This window comes from Aquarana catesbeiana, linkage group LG02 (assembly GCF_042186555.1).
Source record: "Aquarana catesbeiana isolate 2022-GZ linkage group LG02, ASM4218655v1, whole genome shotgun sequence".
Lineage (NCBI taxonomy): Eukaryota > Metazoa > Chordata > Amphibia > Anura > Ranidae > Aquarana > Aquarana catesbeiana.
This window is the reverse complement of record NC_133325.1, coordinates 340,227,414-340,253,443: the sequence shown is the minus strand read 5'-3', so window position 1 is coordinate 340,253,443 and position 26,030 is coordinate 340,227,414. Positions and strand designations below refer to the sequence as shown.

The 26,030-nt window shown below is 41.4% G+C and overlaps 1 protein-coding gene across 50 annotated transcripts in view; it reads left to right on the top strand.

The window, feature by feature from the left end:
• Positions 1 to 26,030, top strand: part of ABI3BP (ABI family member 3 binding protein) — a 496,221-nt gene that overhangs the window by 123,693 nt on the left and 346,498 nt on the right. The window lies entirely within an intron of this gene.

The window sequence follows — 26,030 nt, the reverse complement described above, 5'->3', positions numbered from 1 at the left end:
ACCAAGCTTTGGATGAAGTGGGGAAGAAGGAGAAACTCTGGTTTTTATGCTCTCTGGGGCTCTCTTAGAGATTTCTGTACTGCTGACAACGGTTTTACCAGACAAGTAATAAGAGCAAATCTGCTACAGGAACACAAACAGCAATAAAAATCTCGCTGTTATATCCAACCCTATTTGTGCTTTTCAGGCCCTGTTCTTCTAGATACACCATGTACCTTCATGCATCCCTTTGTATAATTTCAGACCAGGCTTGAAACAGTTAAAATAATTTGCTGAAATTTTTAAAGCATTACAGTCTCATGAAAACCACAGCTTTCACCTAACTAACTAATCTCAGGCTGCCCAGGCTGGGTAGAGGGCAGAACACGAAAAACCCCCTTGGGTTGAATGAAAAAAATCTGTCAGCTCTGTTCGGAGCCGGTGTACTAGCCATGCGAGGTTAGTTCAGCAATCTCCCCCGCTGAGCTGTTGTGTTCTGACAGGAGGATGACCCCCTGCCAGAACACTCCGATCAGTGCTCTTTGCCATTGGCTGAGAGCACTGATCGGGAGTCGGTCGGATGCTGGTTTTCCAGCATGCATGTCCAACAGGAGCTGGCCAAACAAACCGATATACACATGGGCTGAACAATGGCCTTTTTTTTAACCGGTCGTTGTCTCCCGACATTTGGCTAGTGTGTACCTGGCTTTAGGCAGCCCATAGGCGTGGGAAGCTTTCCCAGCTGGCAGAACGCAATGATTACTGCTAGCGGCTATGGCCACCGGCAGTAATTGCATGACAACTAGAGAGCCACTTTGCCATTCATGATTTGTATTCCCCAGGCTATGGGCTTATTAGCTACCATGAGTTTCTGATTTCCAGGTACAAGTCCTCAGTGTTTGAGACTTTTATTGGCAATATCTGCATTAGCTTTCAGTACTAATCAGTTGCACTATACAAATTGAAGCTGAATTCATTCATTTCTTTTAAATGTTTTAATGACAATTCCATCAGTTTAGAAGCAGAACCAACTTCTAGCAAATTTACTCAAATTAACAGTATTAGTGCTGTGTCAAACTATACTTAAACTCTTTTCAAGAAGTGTTTTATGCTTGGAAGGTTAGAGTAATATGAAGATCTCTCGGCTACTGTTCGGCACATTCACAACTCCAATCGGAATGGTAATTTAGAGTTTCATTACACCATTTTTCATTGCACTGCTTTATTAAAAAAATATTAAAAGTGTTAAAAATCTTACTATGCACATAGGGAGCGAGAAATCTGTGACACCAATCTTGTATATATCACAAGTACACGTCAGCATCGATGGGATGCTTGAATTCAAGCGTCAATACCTGTATGAAAATGTAGTCTCACAGCTGATTTTTCCCATGTAAATGAAATCAATTGATTTAGTATGGGCATTATTAGCATTAGAACTTATTCTATGTTTCAATGTTTAAATTACAAGTTTTTGTTTTTGTTCACTGCTGTATAGGTATTTTAGATAAACAAGAGGTATGTGGGATTATGTAAAGTGTGATGAGGAAGAGCAGTGTCCACAACTTATGCCGTGTACACACGGGCAGACTTTTCGGCATCAAAGGTCCGACGGTCTTTCCGACGGCTTCCGACAGACCTTCGAACAAACGGACTTGGCTACACACGATCACACCAAAGTCCGACGGATTAGTACGTGATGACGTACGACCGGACTAAAATAAGGAAGTTCATAGCCAGTAGCCAATAGCTGCCCTAGCTCGGTTTTCGTCCGTCGGACTAGCATACAGATGAACTGATTTTTCGACCGGACTCGAATCCATCGGAAAGATTTGAAACGTGTTTCAAATCTAAAGTCCGTCTGATTTTCGACCACAAAGGTCCGCCGGAAGTCTGATGAAGCCAACACATGGTCGGATTGTCCAACGGATTCGTTCCGGCGGACAAGTTCGGTTGAAAAGTCCGCCCATGTGTACGCAGCATTACTGCTACTTGTTTCATAAGACAAAAACAAGATGAAACGTAGCTTTAAAAAATAAAAGCAGTGCTTGTATTTAACTTCATTTCAGTGTGGCCCCTTTTTAAGCCAGTTTTACTTTTTGAATGTGACTACAGGTTAGCCAACCTCTTCCTGATGCTTTTGTTGGACTGTATGGCAAAAATTTAGGTTTCTACCAATATGTAATAAATAATATAAATATTTGACATACTATAACTACATAATATAACTATTATGTAAAATAGTACCCATCATATGCTTAATAAATAGAAAACATGAGCTTTAAGACTAGAGTTAAAAGCATAAAAGCATAACTATTCCAGCCTGAATATTAGGAGAAAGATTAAGACTATGAATATGAAAAAACACACATTTTCCTGCTTCAAGACCGGTGAATGCCTCCACTTTCACTTGTTGATATATATATATATATATATATATATATATATATATATATATATATATATATATTTATATATTATATTACCAAACCTATTGGGATGCCTGCCTTTACATGCACGTGAGCTTTAATGGCAGCCCAATCTTAGTCCATAGGGTTCAATATTGAGTTGGCTCACCCTTTACAGCTATAATAGCTTCAACTCTTCTGGGAAGACTGTCCACAAGGTTTAGGAGTGTGTCTATGGGAATGTTTGTCCATTCTTCCAGAAGCGCATTGGTGAGGTCAGGCACTGATGTGGACAAGAAGACCTGTCTCACAGTCTTCGCTCTAATTTATTCCAAAGGTGCTCTATTGGGTTGACGTCAGGACCCTGTGCAGGCCAGTCAAGTTTCTCCACCACAGACTCACTCATCCATTTTTTTGGAAGGATGCACAAAGCACGGTCCATAAAGACATGGATGGGCGAGTTTGGGGAGGAGGAGCAGCAGAGACACAAACAGCACTGTAGTGACAGAAACCCATCGACACAGATATGAATACTGTACTGATACCACCAGTAACATGTCTAAACAAACACAATCAGTACTGTACAAACATCATTAAAAACAGTTGCAGGGGCTCTGGCCACCTGCGAGGCAATAACATCACATGGAGCCACTAAACTTCAGCTTCAGCAGTGAATTATTTTGGCTGTGGTGACACTGCCAAAGTATTTCACGTATTCCCTGCTCAACCACTCTCACTTAAGCCTAGTACACACTATCAGGTGGGTTGAACTAAAAAAAACTGACAGCTCAGATCAGAGCCACTGTACTAACAATCCAATGTTAGTACAGCGATCTCCCCTGCTGAGCTTTTGTGTTCTGACAGGGGGGCGGCCCTCGCCAGAACATTTTGGTCAGCGCTCTCAGCCATTAGCTGAGAGCTTTGATTGATAGCCAGTTGGCTGCTGGCTTTCCAGCATGCATGTCCGACATAAGCCTGCATGCTTGTCCGACAGAAGCTGGCCACACAGCCAGCTTCTGTCGGACCAGCTGCTATACACATGGGCTGAAAGTTGCCCATTTTTATTGAACCGGCCGATGTCGCCCGACATTCAACCCATGTGTACTAGGCATTAGCCGGCAGCATGAGCAGGACATAACATGGGGGGTGGAAGAATGACATTCTGGCACCAGGAAAGACATGAGGATTGTGGAGAGTGCAGATCCCCTCTCAATGCCCCCACTTATCCATAGACACACTATACCTGGGCCAACTTCCCCTCATGCCCCTTATATCTCGCCCCCCAGGATCCAACCCTGCGTGGTGCATTTATGATGCTGGAAGACAATTTATTCTTCATGATGTTTCACATCAACTCCTAGCATTCTTCCCTGCAATACACTCTCCCAGCATTCTCCACCACATCTTACTTATCTGCGGTTACCTACAGTATCTACACACACACACACACACTCTTCTCAGTGCCCCTTCAACAATCCAGGTGGTTCAGTGGGCCAGAAGACCACAATCTATAAGACCTTTTGCACAAGTGAACCCAGTATCCACAGCAGGTTAGCATTCAGAAGCCACTACATACACACTGTCTTGAAGTCACTCAGCGCCCTCCAGGAAGCTTGCCCAGACTCCTGGCACAACATGCTATGAAATGTGTCAACAAAATTTAGGGATTGGAAAAACTTTATTGCTGCCCGGATGCAGTTGAGGCACTGCACAAAAATGGAGAAAAACAAGTTTTCTGCAGCCAATGTATATTTTACCCTTGTGACATACTGAGTAATACTTTACAAAAAAAAATGACTAAGACTTAGGACTCCAAGATATATCCTCTGGATCACACTATGATAATTTAATAATAATAAAAAAAAAAAATATTTTGACTTGCAAAAAAAGTTCCAGCACAATAGACAATACCTTTGCAGTACTCTGCAGTGTAATTTGCCAATTTTACTGAATTCTTATTGCAAAGCGCTATAAATGGAGATGCTTGTTATGTAATGAAATGATTTTGCTCCAGCTGACACTTCTCTTCTTATTTAAAAATTCAACTAATCACGTTTCATTTTGAATCAGTTTATTGTAGTCAGTACAATAATACCTGATGCCTGACCAGTTGCAAGAGCTTACTAAACTTTGCACATGATTCATTGCCTTGCAGCGAAGTACAAATGCTGCATCAAAAACTATACCCCATCGTATTCGGCACTACAATAGTAGCTGGACTGGCATGGTACACATGTCACTTTCGGGGAGCAGTACCACCACCAAACACGACCCAAGTGAATGGGCCAGTGCAGCAACTGCATGTAGTGCATGTGGTTGTGGCACAAGGTGTTGGCTTTTCAGAGTTAAAACAGGTGGTTAGGAGTCAACATACCATCTCTCAGCCACCCATCAACCACCCTCTGAAAAATGACCCACCAATTCTACTGCAAGTATGAATGAGCCCTTAAACCTCCATTTCCAGTAGTTTAAACAACGTGGTAAATACAACATTCAAAAGTGATCATAATAGTTCTATTAGAAATAAAGAATTCTAAACTAAAAACATGAGAAATAAATATTTTACAAGATTGAACAGGAGCAAAAAAATAGTTTCATGTAGAGATTTGTCAACTGTATTTCAACATGGGGGCAGTAGATTTCATGAACATATTGTATGTCATTATTATATAATGGGATTTTCATTTCCATCTTGGTAGCAGAATATAATTTTCCTTGTTATAGGTGTTGCCAAAGCTTTGACACATTCTGTAAAGCTTGGTCAGGTTATTTTTCAGCAGCTGCTAGTAGAAATGTTAATGAACACATGTTTCTTTTGGAAAGATAGAAGGCTATAGTAACTTGTGGGTATTCTGTTTCAATGTGAGAATTGTGTATGTTCTACTGTTAATTCCATATGAAAAAGGAAAGTTTTAAAGGTGAAATAATTGTTTTTTTAAGAAGTGTAAACTTTCAGCATAGCATACTGTATAGTGTGTTGTATGCTGTGACATGACTGGGCAGGGCAATGCCAAATGCTTTAATTACAAAGCCATTTAACAACTGACCACTCTATACCTTTTTGTTAGACAATTTTCCAACTAGCCTGGACACATCTTGACCTGCATTTTTCAAAGCCGTTATCTGTCTTTTTTCCCTTGAGTACTTGTACCGGTAAAAAGGAATGGGTCACTGGCGAAATAAAATTTAGTGAGCCACAGGGATGTGAAAGTGCTGTGAGAATTAGAAAATAAAGGTAGGTATTAATTTAAAATGTAAAAATGTGTAAGGCTAATTGAAGGGAAGCCTATAAGTATCTGTAAATGACTGGGTTTGGTGAAGACACAATTATCTAAGGTCACTCACTTCCAGTAATTTGAGTGAGGAATAATCTTATCAGAATTGCCTACAGGTATATCCATTGAGTTTAGTGTGCTGTCTATTTAGAGGTCAATGACTGACCCATTGACCTAACTACAAACTTCTAGGGCTGCAATCCAGACAGGTCACTTTTTATTATACATCCAAAGGGTCGTATTTATCATGTTTTAAAATCCATTTATCTTTGTCAGACATTCACAAAATTTCACTTTACTTTGATCATAGTGAAGCGCCCTACTCCCATAAGAGCGGCTAAAAGTTCGTTCTTCCCTGAAGTTTGTTCCATTACCCCCTTTCCCCTCCAAAGATATGACACGCAGACAGTCATTAAACAGTTGAACTATGTACATCTTTATTGTGGTTCCATGTTAAATGCTGCACTGCACCGGAAAGTCTCTCTGAATAACTTCCAGTGTTTTGGGTGATGAGAAATACAACTTTGAATCCAGAATAAATGAAACCCTCGTTAGTAAAGCTTCTATCTGGCATGAATTCTCATAATGTAATGCTGCATTGCACCGGAGAGTCACTCTGAATAACTTCCAGTGTTTTTAGAGTGATGAGAAATACAACTTGAATCCAGAATAAACTAAACCTGCGTTAGTAAAGCTTCTATCTGGCATGAATTCTCATGAGGTAATGCATCTTTCCTTCCTCCTGTTAACCACCACTTCCCGACTGTACAGTCCTGATTCTAACTCCATGAACGATACTCTGAATAAAGTTCAGGAGATGACTCTTGGATTCCTCCAGGGTATTCGTTCTCTAAGGCCCAGCCCTGTTCTCCTGAACCCACACACTAATCAGTATAAAGTCTCTAAGTACTGTTCCCCTGGGTTATACTCACATGTGTTGCCGAGTAATCATCCATGTCGCACATAGAAGATCCTCTCCCAGTCCTTGTGTATCAGTATAGCGACTGTCCCATAAAGAATCTCCTGCAGTCTCTTCTCCACCTGCATCTCTCCTCCATAGCATGCTTCCCCCTCCCCCGCAGGGGAGAGCAGCAAAGCTGTACCCGAACTACATCCTTCCTCCTGGATCTCTCAACTCCCATGTACCAAGACCCCAGGAAGCATGTGACCAAGCCCTTTATAGAAGTCCCCCTCCGCCCAAACAAATTAATGATCCAGAGGGGTCTTCCAGAAACTACCTGTCACTCTAACTTGTATTCCTCCCATCCTCCAGATCAAAACATGGAAAAATAGAGGAAACTGCTCAAGCAAAGTGCAAGGGGGTCACACCCTCCTCTACTCTAGTAAACCTCCCATGCCAATCAAACCCACCAGTTTTACACCACAGGGTGAAGCACTGGCAATTTTGGCCTATTTCTACACCTAACTCTCTATTATAGCACTCACCTAAACAGGTGGGTGCTACAATAGTTTTTGTGGTAATTTATCAAAGAGGTAGTATAGAGGTATAAGCCATGAATGTAAAGTGTTATAAAGGTAAGGAAAAAAATAACTATTGTTATGGCAGAAGCATTTCCATCAATTGGCACTTAAGTGAACTTCAGGCTGTTTTTCAATTAAAACACAGTGCCTGCAGGGATGTACTGGCCATCTGGACTACTGGGAGATTCCCGGTGGGCCGATGGCTCAGTGTGGGCCCGTTTCACCCGCATCTGCGGTGCACGGCAATCTACCCGTCAACCTCCAACAGCTGGCACCTGACAGATAGATCAAGATTTAGCCAAGTAAGTTCTCTCTCATGTCACGCAGCGCTGCTCGCTCCCCGGCGGCCCCTCCTCTCTTCTCGTGTATCCCCATTGGCTTGTGACATCATCTGGGATAGACGAGAAGAGAGGAGGGGCTGCCGGGGAGCCAGTAGCGCTGCGTGACATGAGAGAGAACTTACTACAGACAGACGCTTCCCGCGCTGCCTACTCTGCATACTGGCAGTAAGATCCCATGATGTGCCCCATCATGTGCCCCTGATGTGTCCTATAATGTGCCCCATCATGTGCCCCCTGATGTGTCCTATAATGTGCCCCATCATGTGCCCCCTGATGTGTCCTATAATGTGCCCCATCATGTTTCCCCTGATGTGTCCTATAATGTGCCCCATCATGTGCCCCCTGATGTGTCCTATAATGTGCCCCATCATGTGCCCTGATGTGCTATGTGCCCCATGCCCTGTGCCCTAATTTGCCCCGTGCCCTGATGTGCTATGTGTCCTGATGTGCTATGTGCCCCATAATGTGCCATGTGCCCTGTGCCCTGATGTGCCCCATGCCCTGATGTGCTATGTGCCCTGATGTGCTATGTGCCATGCTATGTGCCCCATAATGTGCCATGTGCCCTGATGTGCCATGTACTCTGATGTGCAATGTGCCCTGATGTGCTATTTGCTCCAATGTGCCCCATAATGTGCCCTGATGTGCCATGTGCCATAATGTGCCCTGATGTGCCCCGTGCCCTGATGTGCTATGTGCACTGTGCCCTGATGTGCTCTGTGCCCTGATGTGCCATGTGGCCTGATGTGCCCCATGCCCTGATGTGCACTGTGCCCTGATGTACTATGTGCCCTGATTTGCTATGTGCCCCATAATGTGCCAGATGTTCCCCATAATGTGCCATGTGCCCTGATGTGCCATAATGTTCCCTTATGTGCCTCGAGCCCTGATGTGCCCCGATGTGCCCTGATGTGCCCCATGCCTTGATGTGCTATGTGCCATGTGCCCCGATGTGCCCCATGCCCTGATGTGCCACGTGGCCTGATGTGCCCCATGCCCTGATGTACCCTGTGCCCTGATGTGCCCTGTGCCCTGATGTACCCCGATATCTTATGCCCTGATGTGCCCTGTGCCCTGATGTGCCCCATGCCCTGATGTGCTGTGCCCCGATGTCCTATGCCCTGATGTGCCCCGTGACCTGATGTGCCTTGTGCCCTGATGTGCCCCATGCCCTGATGTGCTGTGCCCCAATGTCCTATGCCCTGATGTGCCCCATGCCCTGATGTGCTGTGCCCCGATGTGCCCTGTAACCTGATGTGCCTTGTGCCCTAATGTGCCCCATGCTCTGATGTGCTGTGCCCCGATGTCCTATGCCCTGATGTGCCTTGTGCCCTGATGTGCCCCGTGCCCTGATGTGTCCCAATATTCTGTGCCATGATGTCCTGTACCCTGATGTACTGTGCCCTTGTGTGCCCTGATGTGTTGTGCCCTGTACCCTGATGTGCTGGGTTCTGTACCCTGATGTGTTGTGCCCTGTACGCTGATGTGCTGAGCTCTGTACCCTGATGTGACCTGGTGTATTGTACCCTGATGCGTTGTACCCTGATGTGCCTTGTGCCCTGATGTGCTGGGCTCTGTACCCTGATGTGCTGTGCCCTGATGTATCGTACCCTGATGTGTTGTGTCCTGGGCCGGTCTGGATGAAGTCCAGGGCCACATTTTTGTCCCAGTCCAGCCCTGAGTGCCTGTAATTCATAAAGAGAGTCATAGATACTCCTTAGAAATCTGTCTCCTGTCCGTGCAATAAATGGCACAACTTTACACATGAAACAAAACTTACTTAAACATGGAAGTACATTTACCTCCATTTTTCTTTTTTCCTGATAGGATAATAATTGTTTTTTGAAATTGTCGCAGCCATAGTCCCAAAATTTAAAAGTGTCGTACATAAGAACTACCTGAATTTATCACATTTATTGGAAATTACAAGAAAATTGTCACAGAGCTTTCATGAATTTGGCGCAAGATGTTCTTATACAGCCAGAACACCAGAAAAATGTTGAAAATGCTTTACTGGATCATCCCAGGTGTGATCTAAGATAATATGAATTTGCTTTGCTCCCTTTTAAGATGAAGTGATAAAAAGTTAACTTGGACATTTTTATCAATTTAGCTTAAGACCCTTAATTGGCTATATACTGTCTCAGAAGATTTTAAAAATTGGTTTTATTTATTTATATTGTCTTGTAAAATATTAAACTTGCTTCCTCAAGCAAGTGTGTAGGCAGCTGTAGTGCAGGGCAGCCTAGTTGTCTGTAATAGGTAGTGGGTTAGCAAGTGTGAATACTCACTTTCCAGCCGATTTGATATGTTTATGTGTACAATTGTTCAGAGCTATCTGCCTCTATCATTGTCTCTTAGCTTATATAGGAAAGCCCAGCCATGTTGAAGGGAGTTCACGTGTGTGTATAGACAGGGACAGAAGCCTGCTTGTGAGGGAGAGTTAGGAGGAGATAGGGAGAGTGTTCCGGCCTGTGAGGGATATCTCAGGGTTCCTATGGAGTTCTGTAACAGCAATCCTGGTCGGATGAAAGACTCCTCATTGTATGATCAGTTACTAATAAGAAGTAATGCTATTAAAGCTCATCTTCAAGCATACTGTAGAAACCCCACCAACACCCCTTCAACAGACTCTAGCTAATAGTTTTTTGTCACAGTTTTGACGGAACTCTACCAAGGAGGGGTGTTTAAGCAATCAAAGTAAAGTATGACTATGGTAAGGAAAAAATGTTGTTAATTTCAGGCTGTTTTTCAATTAAAACACAGTCCCTGGAATTCATAAAGAGTGTCATAGATATGCATTAGAAATCTGTCTCTTGTCCGTGCAACAAATGGCACAACTTTACATATATTGTTCTGTACAATATTAAACTTTTTTTACACAAGTAAATATCTTGGAATGGACCTGGTGCAAATGCCCTGCTCACCTATCCTCATTGTGTGAAAAGTTACTAATAAGAATAATGCTATTAAAGCTCATCTCTATGCATAGAAACACCACCACCATGACTTTACCAGCCTCTAGCTAATGACTTTGGTCACAGTTGTGGGTGTAATCTACCAAATGGGGAAGTATAAACCATCAAAGTTAAGCCCAACTAAGGTAAGGAAAAGAAAATGTAAGTTAAATTCAGGCTGTTTTATAAGTAAAACACAGTTCCCGGAATTCATAAAGAGTGTCATAGCCTCTTGCTAATCAAACCTACAAAAAAGTATAAACTAAAGACCCCACATACTTATGAAAAATAGAGTCCTTGCAGGCTGGGTCCAATTCTTCCTTTTTTTTTTTGCAATGCCCACACCTCTTACTGGTGAAGTAGGAATTGACTGTTGAAATTGTCCATTGTCTATGTACAGAGAGGGTCCCAACCAACATCTTGATATAACGAGGTTGATAACAAAACTGGCTTGTAGAACAGTGGAAACAGAAAAAAACAAAAAATCACCAGTCTGGTCCACACCCCAGGAAAAGACAACCTGCAGAAGGTCACATGAATTCAGATTCACGGTATATAATTACAGGGTTTAGGGGCATTTTTCTAAAAGCCAGATTAGCTTGATGCTGTGGTGAAGTAGGGACCTTATATGACTTTTGTTTTTGGCCCAAAGATGGGTTTTAAGTCTTTTCCATTACTGAATATGGAAGTTAAATTAAACTTGGGATTTCACTATGCAGAACAAAGCAACATCCCTTCCAAACAGTACATACACCCTTTTCTGTCGCTGCTCCGCAGCTTCATTTAGCTGCTGTAAGCATAGAAAGAAAGGCCTGTGTACATTTTGAGGAGTCACTAATTAGAGCTTACAAAGAGTTGAGGACTTTTTCCCCGACCCCATGTGAGAGTGCCAGGCTAGCCAGGCAATGCTGTCACTTATGCCGTGTACACATGACCGGACTTTTCTTCGGACTGAACATCAAAGGACTTTTCGACGGAGTTCTGACGGAGTTCCAATGAAACGGACTTGCCTACACACGATCACACCAAAGTCTGATTGTTTTGAATGTGATGACATACAACCGGACTAGAATAAGGAAGTTCATAGCCAGTAGCTTCCCTTGCATCCTTTATTTGTCCATCGGACTAGCATACAGATGAACGGATTTTTCGATCGGACTCAAGTCCATCGGAAAGATTTGACACATGTTCTATTGCTAAAGTCCTACAGATTTTTCGACAGAAAAGGTCCAATGAAGCCCACACACGATCGAACTGTCCAACGGATTCATTCTGTTGGACCAGTTCGGTCAAAAAGTCCGGCCATGTGTACACAGCATTAGAGGAAGGGAAGGGAGAATTTTCCTCTATACCTGAAAGAACCAGGTATTCTCCTTTTACCCAGCAGTTGTATGGCATGGAATAAAGGAAAAGTGTGCATGTATTGATAGGAAGAGAAGCATTTACGCTATTCTGTTTATTTTATTCCAACTAATTCCACATTTTGCATTATATAATCTGTAACACTACCAGTGATAGAAGTGTCAGCTTTGTATTGCTGGGGAGAAAGTATCTTACATTGCTCAAGAGATGCATTACTTGCTAACACCTGGAGTATAACAATATAGCTGAATAATGGACTGGGAGACTGTGGAAAAGTATGCCAATTATTTTCATTCAGAACCATGTACGTGAATTTTGATTTATGGCCTTCAAGGATGAGAATTCCAGCTGGCTGGCTTTCTCTAGTCACCTGCAAACTATTAAATGACTGATGATGATCTAAGCAAATGGCAAGTGAAATGGGACAGTAAATTGCACAAGGAAAGAAATGTAAAAAGTGTTTAATTGAAATCAACACTGTACCTAATATTCCTTTTTTAAGCCCATAAAAATCTCAGGAAAATGTTTTTCCCCTCTCAACCCTTCCTACCGATTTCCCAGCTTTAAAAAAATACATTCTGAAGGTCTTTTTTTCCACACAACTCTGCAGTTTGTGTTCCTCACCATTACCTCTTCTGAGAGTGAAGACTGGGGACGACTGTGCAGGTGGCAAACGTGCATGGTGACATCATTGCACTTTGCCTTCTGGTTCAGTAGGGAAGTATCAAGAACACTGGGACAGGACCACAAACTAGCAGGAGGAAAATGTTTAACTTTGCTTGTTTGAATCTAGTGAATTTAACTACTTGACCTCCGGAAGGTTTTACCACAGCATTTTTTGCTATTCAACACTGTGCTATTTTAACTGGTAATTGCTCAGTCATGCAACAGTGTATGCAAATGAAACTTACATCAGTTCTTTCATATAAATAGAGCTTTCTTTTGGTGGTATTTGATCACCACTGGGTTTTATATTTTTCCTTATATAAACAAAAAAAGACAGAACATTTTGAAAAAAAAACAATGTTTTCTCATTTCTATAAAACATATCCAATCAAACGAAATGTCTTCATAAATGTAGACCAAAATGCATTTTGATACATGTTGCAAGTGCTGACAGTAATCCTTCTAACACTACATTTGTGGGGACACTAGCATAATTCTGATCATGATCAAGATACTGTACAGACACTATACTAGTAATGGCGGTTATAGTGTGACTGTGACAGTGTGGTGGGCAACAGACGCTGATGTCGCTAGTGACACTAATACAGTGATAAGTGATAATATTGTACACTGTACTAAGGACACTGGCTGGGTGACAGGAGTGTTTAGGAGGGCAATCAAGGAATTAACTGTGTGACTAACAAGTATCAACACAAAAAAACATGGAAAAAGGGAGGGAGACCTGTTTATTAATAGGGATTTACTGTTATCACACCCTCTATTTTAAAGACACTAAAGAAATAAATCCCTAACAAAGGAAAAACTACATAGGACTTATAAGGTATCATACCATAATTATTAAAATGTACTTTGTATTTATACAATATGTTTAAAAAAACATGAAAATCACAATACTTAACACAAAACATGATTGTTATAAAAGCTGCAGTTTCATATCTTGCTAGTAATTGATAATAATAACAATCTCAGATGTCCATGAGGAACGATTCATAAAAGCATCTCCGATGCATTTCACCCCCAGGTAGTATCGACTGAAGCGCTGTCCTTCAAAAGCACATAGTTGCACCAGGTCTGCGATTCCCAATCACACATCTGGAAAGTATACCTGCCACATTCACTAAGCATGGAGGAAAAAACAATTGCTCTTGCAAAGTTCACAGTCTAAGGGCAAGAGATTTCCAAGAACATTGCACTGGATGTATTTATTGGACATATTAGTGCACATTTCCTAAGTTTTCAATGTTCTTCATCCTAAGGGAATATAATTGAGAGCTTGTATAGCCCAATTTTATTCTTTATAAGAGTATAGTCTCTAAACACTCATAATGCACATGTTAGCGATTTGATTTAGGCTACCTAGTTTACCTGATGAAGCTGGTATTTTGTTTGTTTTTTTGATTTTTTAATATGCCCTACTAGTTCATGTGAAAAGTGAATCTTAGTGGTAGATCCACATTAAGCCATCATTGCTCCAATAATAACACAATCACTACATGTATCACAACATGTATGCTAATTAGGCCTTTTTTAACCAGGGTGCCTTGATGTTTCTTCAGGGGTGTATTGGCAAAATGCCTAAAAATGTCCCCAAAATTGTATATAAGCTGGCGTGTGGATGAAGGCTGCCTTTTTAGTTACACAAAGTCACAAGTTTTCATTGTGCACCATTACAACCTTCTAGCTGCTGGCATCCTAACGACCAATGGCATCATCAGTTGATTAAGAGGATGTCAGTTACCTGCATAGCATCCTTGTTTGACACTATCCTATACCTCTCCATCAGCGTTGGGGTCACATTAGTTGAGTGATGGAGAAAAACTGAGGGAGAAGAGAGACATTAGTCAGTACCAGTTTGCAAAAGTGTATTTGCTTTGGAAAAATAAATCACCTCTAACATTGGGTGACCTACTTGGACTTGTGGATGTTGCTGCATTATGTAAAACTATTATAATAGCTTTTCCTTTTTAGAATGGGGTGCCTTGTGACTGTCCATAATTTTTAACCATAATTTTTAACCACTTTGCACCCACCATACTTCATATGACATCCTACTAAAAAAAAAGTAAAATTAACAATAAAAAAAAAATTTAAAGCGCCCCTGTCCCCGTGTGCTCGCACGCAGAAGCGAACGCATACGTAAGTCAAACCACACATATGAGGTATCGCCATGAACATTAGAACAAGAGCAATAATTCTAGCCCTAGAACTCCTCTGTAACTCAAAACATGTAACCAGTAAACAAAATTTAAGCGTCGCCTATGGGGATTTTTAAGTACCGAACTTTGGTGCCATTCCACAAGCTAACTTTACCGTTTTTTTTTTTTTTTTAAAGCACAAAACTGTTTTTTTTTTTTTCAAAAAAAAGTTGGAAAAATTGCTGCGCAAATACCGTGCGAGATAAAAAGTTGCAATGACCGCCATTGTATTCTCTAGGGTCTTTGCTAAAAAAAACATATATATAATGTTTGGGGGTTCTATATTTTCTAGCAAAAAAAAATTATGATTTTTACATGTAGGAGAGAAATGTCAGAATTGGCCTGGGTGGCAAGTGGTTAAAGGGTGCCTCACGATTGTTCATAATTTTTAAAGGGTGCCTTGACTGAAAAAAGAATGAGAAACACTGTGCTAATTATCCTTGGTTTGAGATTTTGTTGGAAATTTATGTCCCTGAAATATCCTGGTTCTCAATACAGATAACCTGCAAACAGAAACCATTTTTGGAACATAGTTCATTTACTTTTATTTTAAGCTATTTCTGCTTCCCCTTCCAAGGGGCTATAGATGGACTAAAAGGGAACAGCATTAGCCAGTGATGAAAAAAAATCTGCTGTCAAAATAAGAAATACACAGTTTAGATGACAAGTCATGTCAGGTTATGGGAGTTCACTCAAAACAATTGCATGTTGTTGTCTATAGTGTAATTATAGATTGTTCATGGTTCACTGCAATGCTTGCAGCTACAGAGGTTTGAACCAACATTAATTTATGATTTTGGTAATCTGAATAATTATCCAGTGAGATAACACATTCTCTTTTTCACCCCCAATGCTTTGATTTCTAGTAATAGCCAAGAAATGGCTTACAAGATCTATTCTAGATCATATAGCATACCATGACTGCTATAGAAAGTGTTGTAAAACATATCACCTTCAAACTTACTGACATAAATATGGGAGACAACTTACCTGCCTTCCTCCTCCATATCACCCCTCTCTCAAAAAACTATATGAAAAAATATCTCCTAATCCACTTCATCGATGCATCCAGATCCTGCACTCCTTTATTCTGGAAACTCATTGAACCACCCCCAATAGGGCTATTGGGCTCCATTCACAATAGCATCTCGCATGCAGTATGTACGTGTCCAAATACATTTTCCCTAAATCCTGCATGCGGTCTTGAAACTGTTAATTCACTATAACATTCTGTGGTATTTACTGCAAAATGCTGAACACGCTTGGTAAATATCACATTAGCAGGCATTAAACTCAATGCACAGAAGGGAAAAAAATACTTAAATGCATGCGGTAGTTAAGTAGTGATTGAGGCATGTGGTATTTATGAAATGTGTACTGGTTGTTAAGGAGCGGGCGCCCGCCGCGTCCTTAACCACTTGCCTCTCGCCATATAGCAATACGACGGCGGCAAAGTGGCTTAGTTATTCTGATCGGACATCATATGACGTGATCAGGATAACAAGCCAGCGCACGCCCGCGAGGGGCACGCAGCGTGGCAATCGCACGTGCTGTGTGTCAGTCTGACACACCTCAACTCCGATCGTGGTATGGAGCCTCTGACAGAGGCTTCTTACCATGTGATCAGCTGTGACTAATCACAGCTGATCATCGCGTGAACCAGGAAGTGCCGGGAAACAGCTTTCCTCAGTTCACGCTGACAGGGAGATGGCGGATTGGCAGCCCTCCCTGTCAGAGGGGGGGTCTGCGCTGATAATCAGCACATTGATTATCAGTGCAGCCCCCATCAGATTTGCCCATCATCTGCCACAAAGTTCCCATCACATGCCAGCCTGTGCCCCAGAAAGAAGGCATGCCAGTGCACATAAAAGTGGCAATCAGTGCCCACAACAGTGCCAATCAGTGCCCATAAAATTGCCAATCAGTGCCCCATCAGTAATGCCTGTCAGTGTCCTCCATGCCACTCATTAATGCCTGTCATTAGCTCCTCATTGGTGCTGCCTATCCAGTGCCACCTATCTGTGCCCATCATTGGAGCTGCTTCCTTACAGCTATTTATATACATAGGTCGAACGGAAGGGGGTTAAATTGAAATATGTAAATTGTTTTTCCGGCAGATTAAGCACCGCCATATGTACTGTTTTAGATCTGAAGCTTAGTTAAATTTTTTTAGCCCTTCAGATTTATGGACCTAAATTACCTGTAATGGAGTATGTCCCATGTCATGTAGGCAGCTGGAGACTGTTGAAATCTTCACAGCAGGGATGCCCTGCAACAGGCAACAGCATTTTCACAGATCTTCAAAAAAAAACACTGCTATTCAAGTTTTAGATGGCCACATATAACATGAACAGTTATTTTAAGGTATATGCCAGCTTTATTTGTTTGATAAGCATAGAAGGAACCCCTTCTCTGTGAAAAGATGTGAAATCTTTCAAAAACAGAACAAGCTATGTTTAGAGCAATTGTGGTAAAAACATGATCATTCTTATTGGACAATTATGTATATTCATGTACAGAAGCAAGAATCAGATGCTTTGATCTTATCTTTTGGTTAGCAGAGTGGCCAGCAGACTGATTCTTTCCTATACTATAGGTCACGTAGCCAGGGGTGGTGTCAGAGGTCACAGAATTCTTGATTCTAGATACATTAATGAGCATTCCCCAAATTCTAGATTTCATATATTGCTGATGATCTTCTCATGTCAGTACATACCTTTGCTCTTGTTTAGATTTTACTGTAGTTTGCAGTCTTTGCAAAAATGATTGGATAAATTAATGATCTATGTTCTGAGGTTTTATGAAAAGCTATAGCATGGATTTAAATGAAGAATGAGAATCATTTATATTTTTTCAAATTCTATTCTGTTTTAACATTACAAGACGGATGCTTCATAATGACCTTTTAAATAAAGATGGATCAGCCCACGAAAAGAAGAATTGGCAAGAGGCTGAGCCCATATATATATTTATGTATTTATGTATATATATTGTATTGTAACTGTAAACTGTTGGCGCTATATAAATCATATATAATAATATTGATATATATATATATATATATATAACATAAATACAGTATATACTTTGTGTATATATATATATATATATATATATATATATATATATATATATATATATATACTGTATATTGCATGGTTAAAAGAACACCTAACACTGAGAACAGCTTGAAGGATGTCCTTCTTTTAATAGGCGTTGAGTGACTGTTACACCGAGCTGATCTTTGAGCCTGAATTGCTATTTACTACTATTAACTTATGGGCAAGTATGCCACTACATCCAACTATTAAAATGACTCTAATGCCATGTACATGCGGGCGGACTTTTTGGCATCAAAAGTCCGACGGTCTTTCCGACAGACTTTCGAAGGACTTTCGATGGACTTCCGACAGACTTTCCAACGAACGGACTTACCTACACATGATCACACCAAAGTCCGATGGATTCGTATGTGATGACATACGACCGCACTAAAATAAGGAAGTTCATAGCCAGTAGCCAATAGCTGCCCTAACGTCGGTTCTCATCCGTCGGACTAGCATACAGACAAGCAGATTTGAAAGATTGGAAAGATTTGAAATCTACATGTTTCAAATCTAAAGTCCGTCTGATTTTCGACCAAAAAAGTCCGCTGCAGGTCCGATGAAGCCCACACACGTTTGGATTGTCTGACAGATTTGTCTTGTCGGACCAGTTCCGGTCGAAAAGTTTGCCCGTGTGTACACGGCATAAGTATGTAAAAAAATCATAAAGAGCATTTCTTTGTAATAAATGAGATACTTAAGTCCTTGATAACCAGTGTCTCCTATTTTTTCTCTCTTCCAGCCCTGCAGCCTCCACCAAACTTCACAGTATTCATCACTTTCAGAAGTGTCAGATGCTGGTGTCCCTAGCTGTCTTTTGTAGTTCCATTCTCTGACTCCTTCCACACTGCTGTGTCCTGTTCTGAAATAGGGGTCAAAAGATGGAACCACAATGCACAATTGGGGACACAAGCATCCCACCCTTCCAAGAGTGTTGAATGCTAGTGAGTTTGGTGCAGGCTGCAGCATTGCACTGGAGAAAGGTAGGAGACATGGGCCTCCAAAGAAGAGAATGTAATAACTCTACTAATACAGGGAACTGCTATTAAGACTCCTTTCACACTGGAGGTGTTTTTCAGGCGCTTTAGCGCTAAAAGTAGAGACTGTAAACTGCCTAAAAAATGCCTCATCTGCAATCCCACTGTGAAAGCCTGAGTACTTTCACACTGGGGCGCTGCGCTGGCAGGACATCAAAAAAAGTCCTGCAAGCAGCATCTATGAGGTGCTTTAGGAGCGGTGAATACACCGCTCCTAAAGCGCCCCTGCCCATTGACATCAATGGGCAGTGCCGCCGAAGTGCCTGCAAAGTGCCTCGGCAGCGGTCAGGGCTGGATTAAGGGTATCATGTGCCTGGTGCTGAGGATTGTGTTTTTATGTAAATAACTAAAATGAAAATGTAAACAAGTGTTGTTAAAACAAATTAAATATTTAAACAAATTAAATTAAATAGAGAAGGGGGTGAAAGAGTGGGGGGAGGGGGGAGAGAGAGGGGGGAGGGGGGTGATAGAGGGGGGTGAGAGAGAGAGGAGGGTGGGAGAAAAAGGAAGGGTGAGAGAGGGAGGAAGGGTGAAAGAGAGAGAGAAAGGGTGAGAGAGAGCGGGGGATGGGGGTGAGAAAGAGAGAGGGGTTCAGAGGTTGGGTGAGAGAGAGGGGGTAAGAGAGAGAGGGGTGGGGGGGATGAGAGAGAGAGGGTGCCGTTGTGTTAGCAGGGTAGTAGTGTTAGTAGGGTAATAATGTGGCACTCTTAGCGTGCCATGGCGAACTGTGGGTGGAGTCACATTGCGGTAAGAGTGGGGGGGGCTGCCCTACACACAGTGCAAGAGAACGTGTGCACTCTGTCACATCTGCATGATGTGAATGGAGCCTTATACTTACCAACCACGTAACAGGGGTATTTACTATAACAGACCATTCCCTGCCTCCCTGCTAACTTCTACATCTTTATTCACCTCCTCTCAGTACACCTGTGCATTCTAAATCCCCCTGCTAACCTCTGCACCCCAAACCCCCTCAGGTCTGCTTAACTCCACATACGTCTGCTCATCTTTGCACCCCAGCCCCCCTGCACACCCCCTCTTTTGTCAGGTTTGCCCTCCAAACTGTAATCCCTTCTCTGTTTGTCTCTGGACACACCACCCACCTCCAATCCATCTGCTCACCTTTGAAGTACAGACTGATGGCAGACTCAGTGACTGTGGCAGGCGGGGCTTGTTCTACATCCCCAATGTTGGCAGCATCCAGTAAAGGTGATGTGGACCAGGGCTTGGAGAGTTTAACATACCTATAAACACTCTAACAATTTAAATATCAATGCCACCCGCATATTTACAATTAAATCATGTGTACACTGCACACAAAGCAGAGCTGGGCAGCATTAGTGACTCACTCACACCACTGTGCTGGGCCTATCTTAAGGAAGGGGCCTGGAGCTGCAGCTTCAATAGCCCCTATGTCAATCTGGCCCTGGCAGCAACGCTTTGCGGGCACTTTTAACACTATATTCTCCCGCTAGTGGGGGTTAAAAGCGCCCCGCTAGCGGCCGAAAAGCACCTCTAAACTGATGGTAAGGCGCCACTAAAACTAGCGGCGCTTTACCGACGACGTCCCCGCGCTGGCAGTGTGAAAGGGCTCTTAGGATTTTTTACACTCACAGGGTTGCCTTAAAGCAGTATTGAACCCAGACCCAAAAATGTAATATGTTACAGCCTACCAATCATTAGATGTGGTGGCTGCATTACAACATAGTTTTCTTTTTATTAACTTTTTCCCCTCTGTTTTCACCTGGTGATCTGGTCAGTAACACACCTATATTAACAACAATTGATATTGTGGCGCAAACAAATGCTAATGCACCATCCACATGAGTTAGCCTCTACCCCCCTGGGTAAATGTAAAGACATGCTTGTGTAGCATAGGTAGTTCATGAAATGTTCATAAAAAGTTCATAAAAATGCCATAGGAAGGGTGTTGTACTTCAGTAGGCAGCTTCACCTGAGACAAGAACAAATCTCTGAAATTACAAATAAGAAACACAAGGGGTGCTAAGTGCAGCATCAATGGGTTTATTACAATTAAAAATCCAAATGCAAGCTCCAGTAGGTGAGAAGATCCACTGTGGGACACAAAGCAGGATGTGATGTCACACCTGGGGTGGGCTGGTTGTTTCGGTGGCGACCATATTTCTCAAACCATGCTTTGAGAACGGAACCAATAGGAGTTCTGAAACGTGCCACCATAGCAACCAGCCCAGCTCCTAGGTGTAAAATCACATCCTGCCTTGTGTCCCACAGTGGCTTTCCTCACCTCCTAGTCATTGAACTTGGTTTCCTCACTGACTGTACACTGTTTGAAGTCACAAGCAGCTCTTCTGGTGGACAGCTTCCATCCAATGTGGCTTCCATCTAATGTGGCAGATAAGCTTTTTGATTTTATATTTCTGTGAGTTTGCATTTGGCTTTTTAGTCATAATAAACCAATTTATGCTGCACTTATCTGGCGCCCCCTTGTGTTCCTTTTTTGTAACACACCTGTATAAGAGTGCCTCCACTCTGGGTGAAGGAGCACAGGGGCACCTTTGAACAGCGGCATTGTTAATTGGGGGGGGGGGGGGGTAGTGTTAAATGCATTAGCAGATTTTGATACACTTAACAAATGGAAGCTGAACTCTAGCTAACACTTTACAAGCAGTTACAGCAACATTTGTTTCCTTTTGGGATAAAGGTTTTACACAAATAAATAAAAACTGACCATTGTTCTGTTGAAAAACTGACTTACTGACAGGATCATCAGGTGAAAAATAAAGGAAAGAAAGCCAAAAAAAGAAAACAAATGCAGCCATATCTGCATTCCGTCACAAAGCCTACACCCCTGCAATCAGTCAGCGGTGTAGGCTTTGTGATGGACCTGCAGATGCTAGTAAATATACACAGCCCTGCAGGGCTTACTGATACATTACTTTTGGATTTTTAAATGAACAGTCAGTGCTCCAGGGCTATTCACAGTGGGAATCAGAAAGTGGATGGTGACTTAAGTGCTGGCTGTACCTCCCCCATAGGAATGCCCATAATATGGACTTTAGGATGGGGGGGAACTACAGCCAGCAATAACAGAAATAAAAAGCTGCTTTTGATGCACAACGAAGCTAAGGATCAGAACAGGATATGCTCTTGGTCCTCTAGGAGATTTATTAAAGATTTAAAACACTGAGTGTTACTAGTTTGTTAAAATCATTTATATTTTTCTTGCCATAGATACTCAGTAGTTTATGAGATTATGCCCAGCTCATTGAACAGCTGGGCTCTGCCCAATTCTTCAACTATAAATGGTGTCATTTCCAAGTTAGAAGTGCATTGCCCTATCGCTATCAATAAACAGCCTTTTAGCATAGGAAAAAAATACTTGTTTTTGTTTTTTTAATTTTGTGGAAGTAAATATTTTAAATGTTCCAGTACTACAACTTTTACGTAAGTTCATTTATATGTGAAAACATAACACGGTTATTTTTCAAATAAATCCAAAAGGGGGATTTACTGTACCTTCCTACAAAGTCATATGAGCAAATATTTTTTGACAAATGAGCTAAGTACCAAGATGGGGAAAAAAAACTGTCAGGGTAAGAAATAATTCTTTTTATTCAGTGTCTGAAAATTTTTAGTTCATATTCACTCTATAATAATGAATATGCTATGTTTTTTTGTCAGAAAAACTGTATTAGGTTTGTACAAACATGCAGGTTCCAGAACTAAACATATATACCTCCATTGCATATGATTACAACATTACAAACACTCTAGCGATATTCCATTCCAGTCCACAATGAATAAAGTTGACACTATATATATATATATATATATATATATATACAAAATTCCAGTGAGTTGGATTACACAAGCATTTCAACAAATACCATGTATAGACCAGCAACACATTACCCCAGCAATCTATCCAAGACAAGTTCCACAGGGACTAGTCCAGGAATATCTAACCATTCACCCCATACTTTTTCAAATTTGAACGGGCATCCTCTATGTTGGTAGATAATCCGTTCATAACTGAGAGTGGTGCCCATATGAGTTACCCATATGTGTGGGAAGGGAAGCACCTTTCCAGTAAAGCAAAATGACTCTGCGGGCCTAAAACAGGGTCCTGAAGACTGTTTCCTTAACAAATGCATCTGAGATTATGTCATCTAGCATAACTAATAAACAGCATTTCAGGTCCAAGGGTATAGTACACGGAAATGCTTGATTAATGTTAGAAAGTATGGATTCCCAGTATCTGTGTAACTTTGGACATGAATATGAATCTCCATGGTCCCTGCTACATTTAGGACAGACGGGGTCAGGGAGAAGTCCCATCTTGAACAAATGAATGTGCTATGTTAACTTCATACCAGTTGCATGTTAGTAATTTAGAGCAGGCTGAAATGAAATGGTGCATATAGCTGTTTATTACAGTTGATTGTACAATAGAATGTGTATTATGGTACTGTATTTGTTAGGCAAGGTATATTACACACATTTTAGAACTTACATCAATCAGATTTAATAAATGGAATTTTTCCCCTTTGGATTAAATATCTGGACAAGGATTCATATCAAACTTCCTTACCTGTACAGGTAAATAAGGGCATATAGAATAATTTACAAGAAACTGTTAGAAAACGATATTAATAGCACCCAAATGATTAACAGACCCCAATAAGAACGTATAGATATGTGTTTAACATAATGATGTCTTTGAGAGTTATATGCTTTTTTTAGGATATTATTAGTCATTCTGAAATTTGTGTAAATGCTGAAATGCCAGGTTGTTTGTTGTTTTTAGGTTTGGCCTTTTCAGTATATTCCTGCAGTTTTTACCCAAATCAATGATGGTAAACTTTCTTGATATGTGTAGTACCTATCATCTCCGAGGATGGAGATGCCTGACGAAGGGGTCCTGCAAAGCCCCGTAATGTTGCACTTTGTCAACTGTGATGTAATCATGCTATAATAAAACTTTTGGATGGTATTTGTTGATCTGTGGTGTGCTGGAAAAGACGTACTTTGATCTGTAATGCTTCCAATCTCCATCGGGTTGTTGCTGCAGCACCTGCTACTTCTAATCCTAATCCAGGAACATGTGCAAATAGAATATTGCCATTAATATCTCCAGAGGCTTCTCATATTAATTAGTGACTGTAATGCTACAAAAAGTTGTCAGAGACTGCGGACATGCTCCAGTCAGGGCCATCTTTAATATTGATTGGACCCTGGGCAAACATTTTCTTGGGCCCCCTCTTCCATGCAAATTCACTCTCCACATGCTTTGAGACATACAATAAATAGCAGCTAGACTCAAAATTTGTTTACTGAATCAGATCAGGCAGCGATTGTGATTGATTGCCAGAGGTTACAGTGTATCATTACCCCTCACTGACTGGCTGCTAGAGGTTACAGCACACATTATGGCTCACTGATTATTTGCTAGAGGTTACAGCACATGACTTCTGCTTGTTAATTGGTTGTTAGATATTACTGTACATCAATACTGCTCACTGATTGGTTGCTAGAGGTTACTGGACATTCTTACCACTAACTAATTGGTTGCTAGAGGTCACTGAATATTATTACTGCTCACTGATTGGTTGCTAGAGGTTGCTGCATATCCTTACTGCTCAATGATTGCTTGCAAGAGGTTAGTACACATCATTACTGCTCATGGATTTGTTGCTAAAGGTTATAGCACATCATCTCCTCACTACCTGCACACCATGGACTGGGGAGGCGAGGGGACCCATCAATAGATAGAAAACTCCTAGGACTCCTGGGATCAGTGGCAATGTTGGGGGAAGAGGAGTGTGATCAGTGGCAATGCTGGGGGGTTGATGGGATCAGTGGCAGTAGTGGGGGTATGGGATTAGTTAGGAGGCAGTACACTGTGGCAAATTCTGAATCCCGTAGAGCAAAGCTGCGCTTTACAAATCAGTGGGGGTTGATTTACTATAGGTAAATAGATTGTGCACTTTGCAAAGCATAGTTGCACTCTGCAAGTGCAGTTGCTCCAAAGCTTAGTAAATGAGCAGAAGCTCTGCTGACTTTCATCATCCAATCATGTGCAAGCAAAAATGTTTTTTTATTTTTTTTTTATTTGCCTTGCACCTGATTGGGTATTCTTTGCATAGTAAAGCTTTACCTCATTTACTAAGCTCTGGAGCACTGCACTTTTTAACCTCCCTGGAGGTATTCCGGAGTGTGGCTCGGGGGGGAATTTTCAGAACCAAAAGCGGTAACCCCGAGCCACACTCAGGATCAGCATCGCAGGATCCAGGCAAATTTACTTGTCTTGTCCCCAGGATACTGAGATGTCTCCCTGCTGTGTGTGTGCTGTGTACTCCGCTCGATCTATCACAGTGCCAGGCTCCATTCCCTGCGAGCGTTGCAACGCACAGGGACGGAGCCCAGCGCCAAATTCAAAAAGTGAAAAACACATAATATGTACAGTACACTTTAATCTTACAGATTACACTACTGTATCAAACAGCAATAATAAATTAGAATTAATTGCAGAATTGAGAGATAGTGATTTGTGAGGAAATCCGTCATCAAACACTGAAAGTAACAACAGCGACAATTCTGCAACTGAGCAAATTTCAGTGTTTTTGATTTGATTACATTATTGAATACATTTTATTATTATTATATTATTATTTGTTATAATTATTTATTATATTATCATTTATGATTTTGTGTTTCAAACTTTATCATACCCGGGATGTCTACTAGACTCTTGTTTGGACAGATTTAAGTGAGTTATTCCTAAGAATTACAGGCCTACAATATAAAATGGCAAATTTCCATGCAAAACATTGTACCGCTTTGAGCATCATGAATCTGACATAATCATACCATCAGAGAGGTTAAAGTGCACAGTCCATTTGCCTTTAGTAAATCAACCCCATTGTTTCTACATTTGTTAGAGGCCACGCCCCTTTGTGATGTCATCACCCCATCATGCCCCAGGTGATGACATCACAAGGGGCGTGACCTCTAATTTACGCCATCGGGTGGCCTTGTCACATGACAAAAAAAGAGCGACAATTTTGAAAAAAAACAATATTTTGTACTTTTTGCTATAATAAATCCCCATTTTTTTTTTTAAAAAAAGCTAATTTTTTTTTCAGTTTAGGCTGATATGTATTCTTCTACATATTTTTGGTAAGAAAAATTGCAATAAGCGTATATTGATTGGTTTGCGCA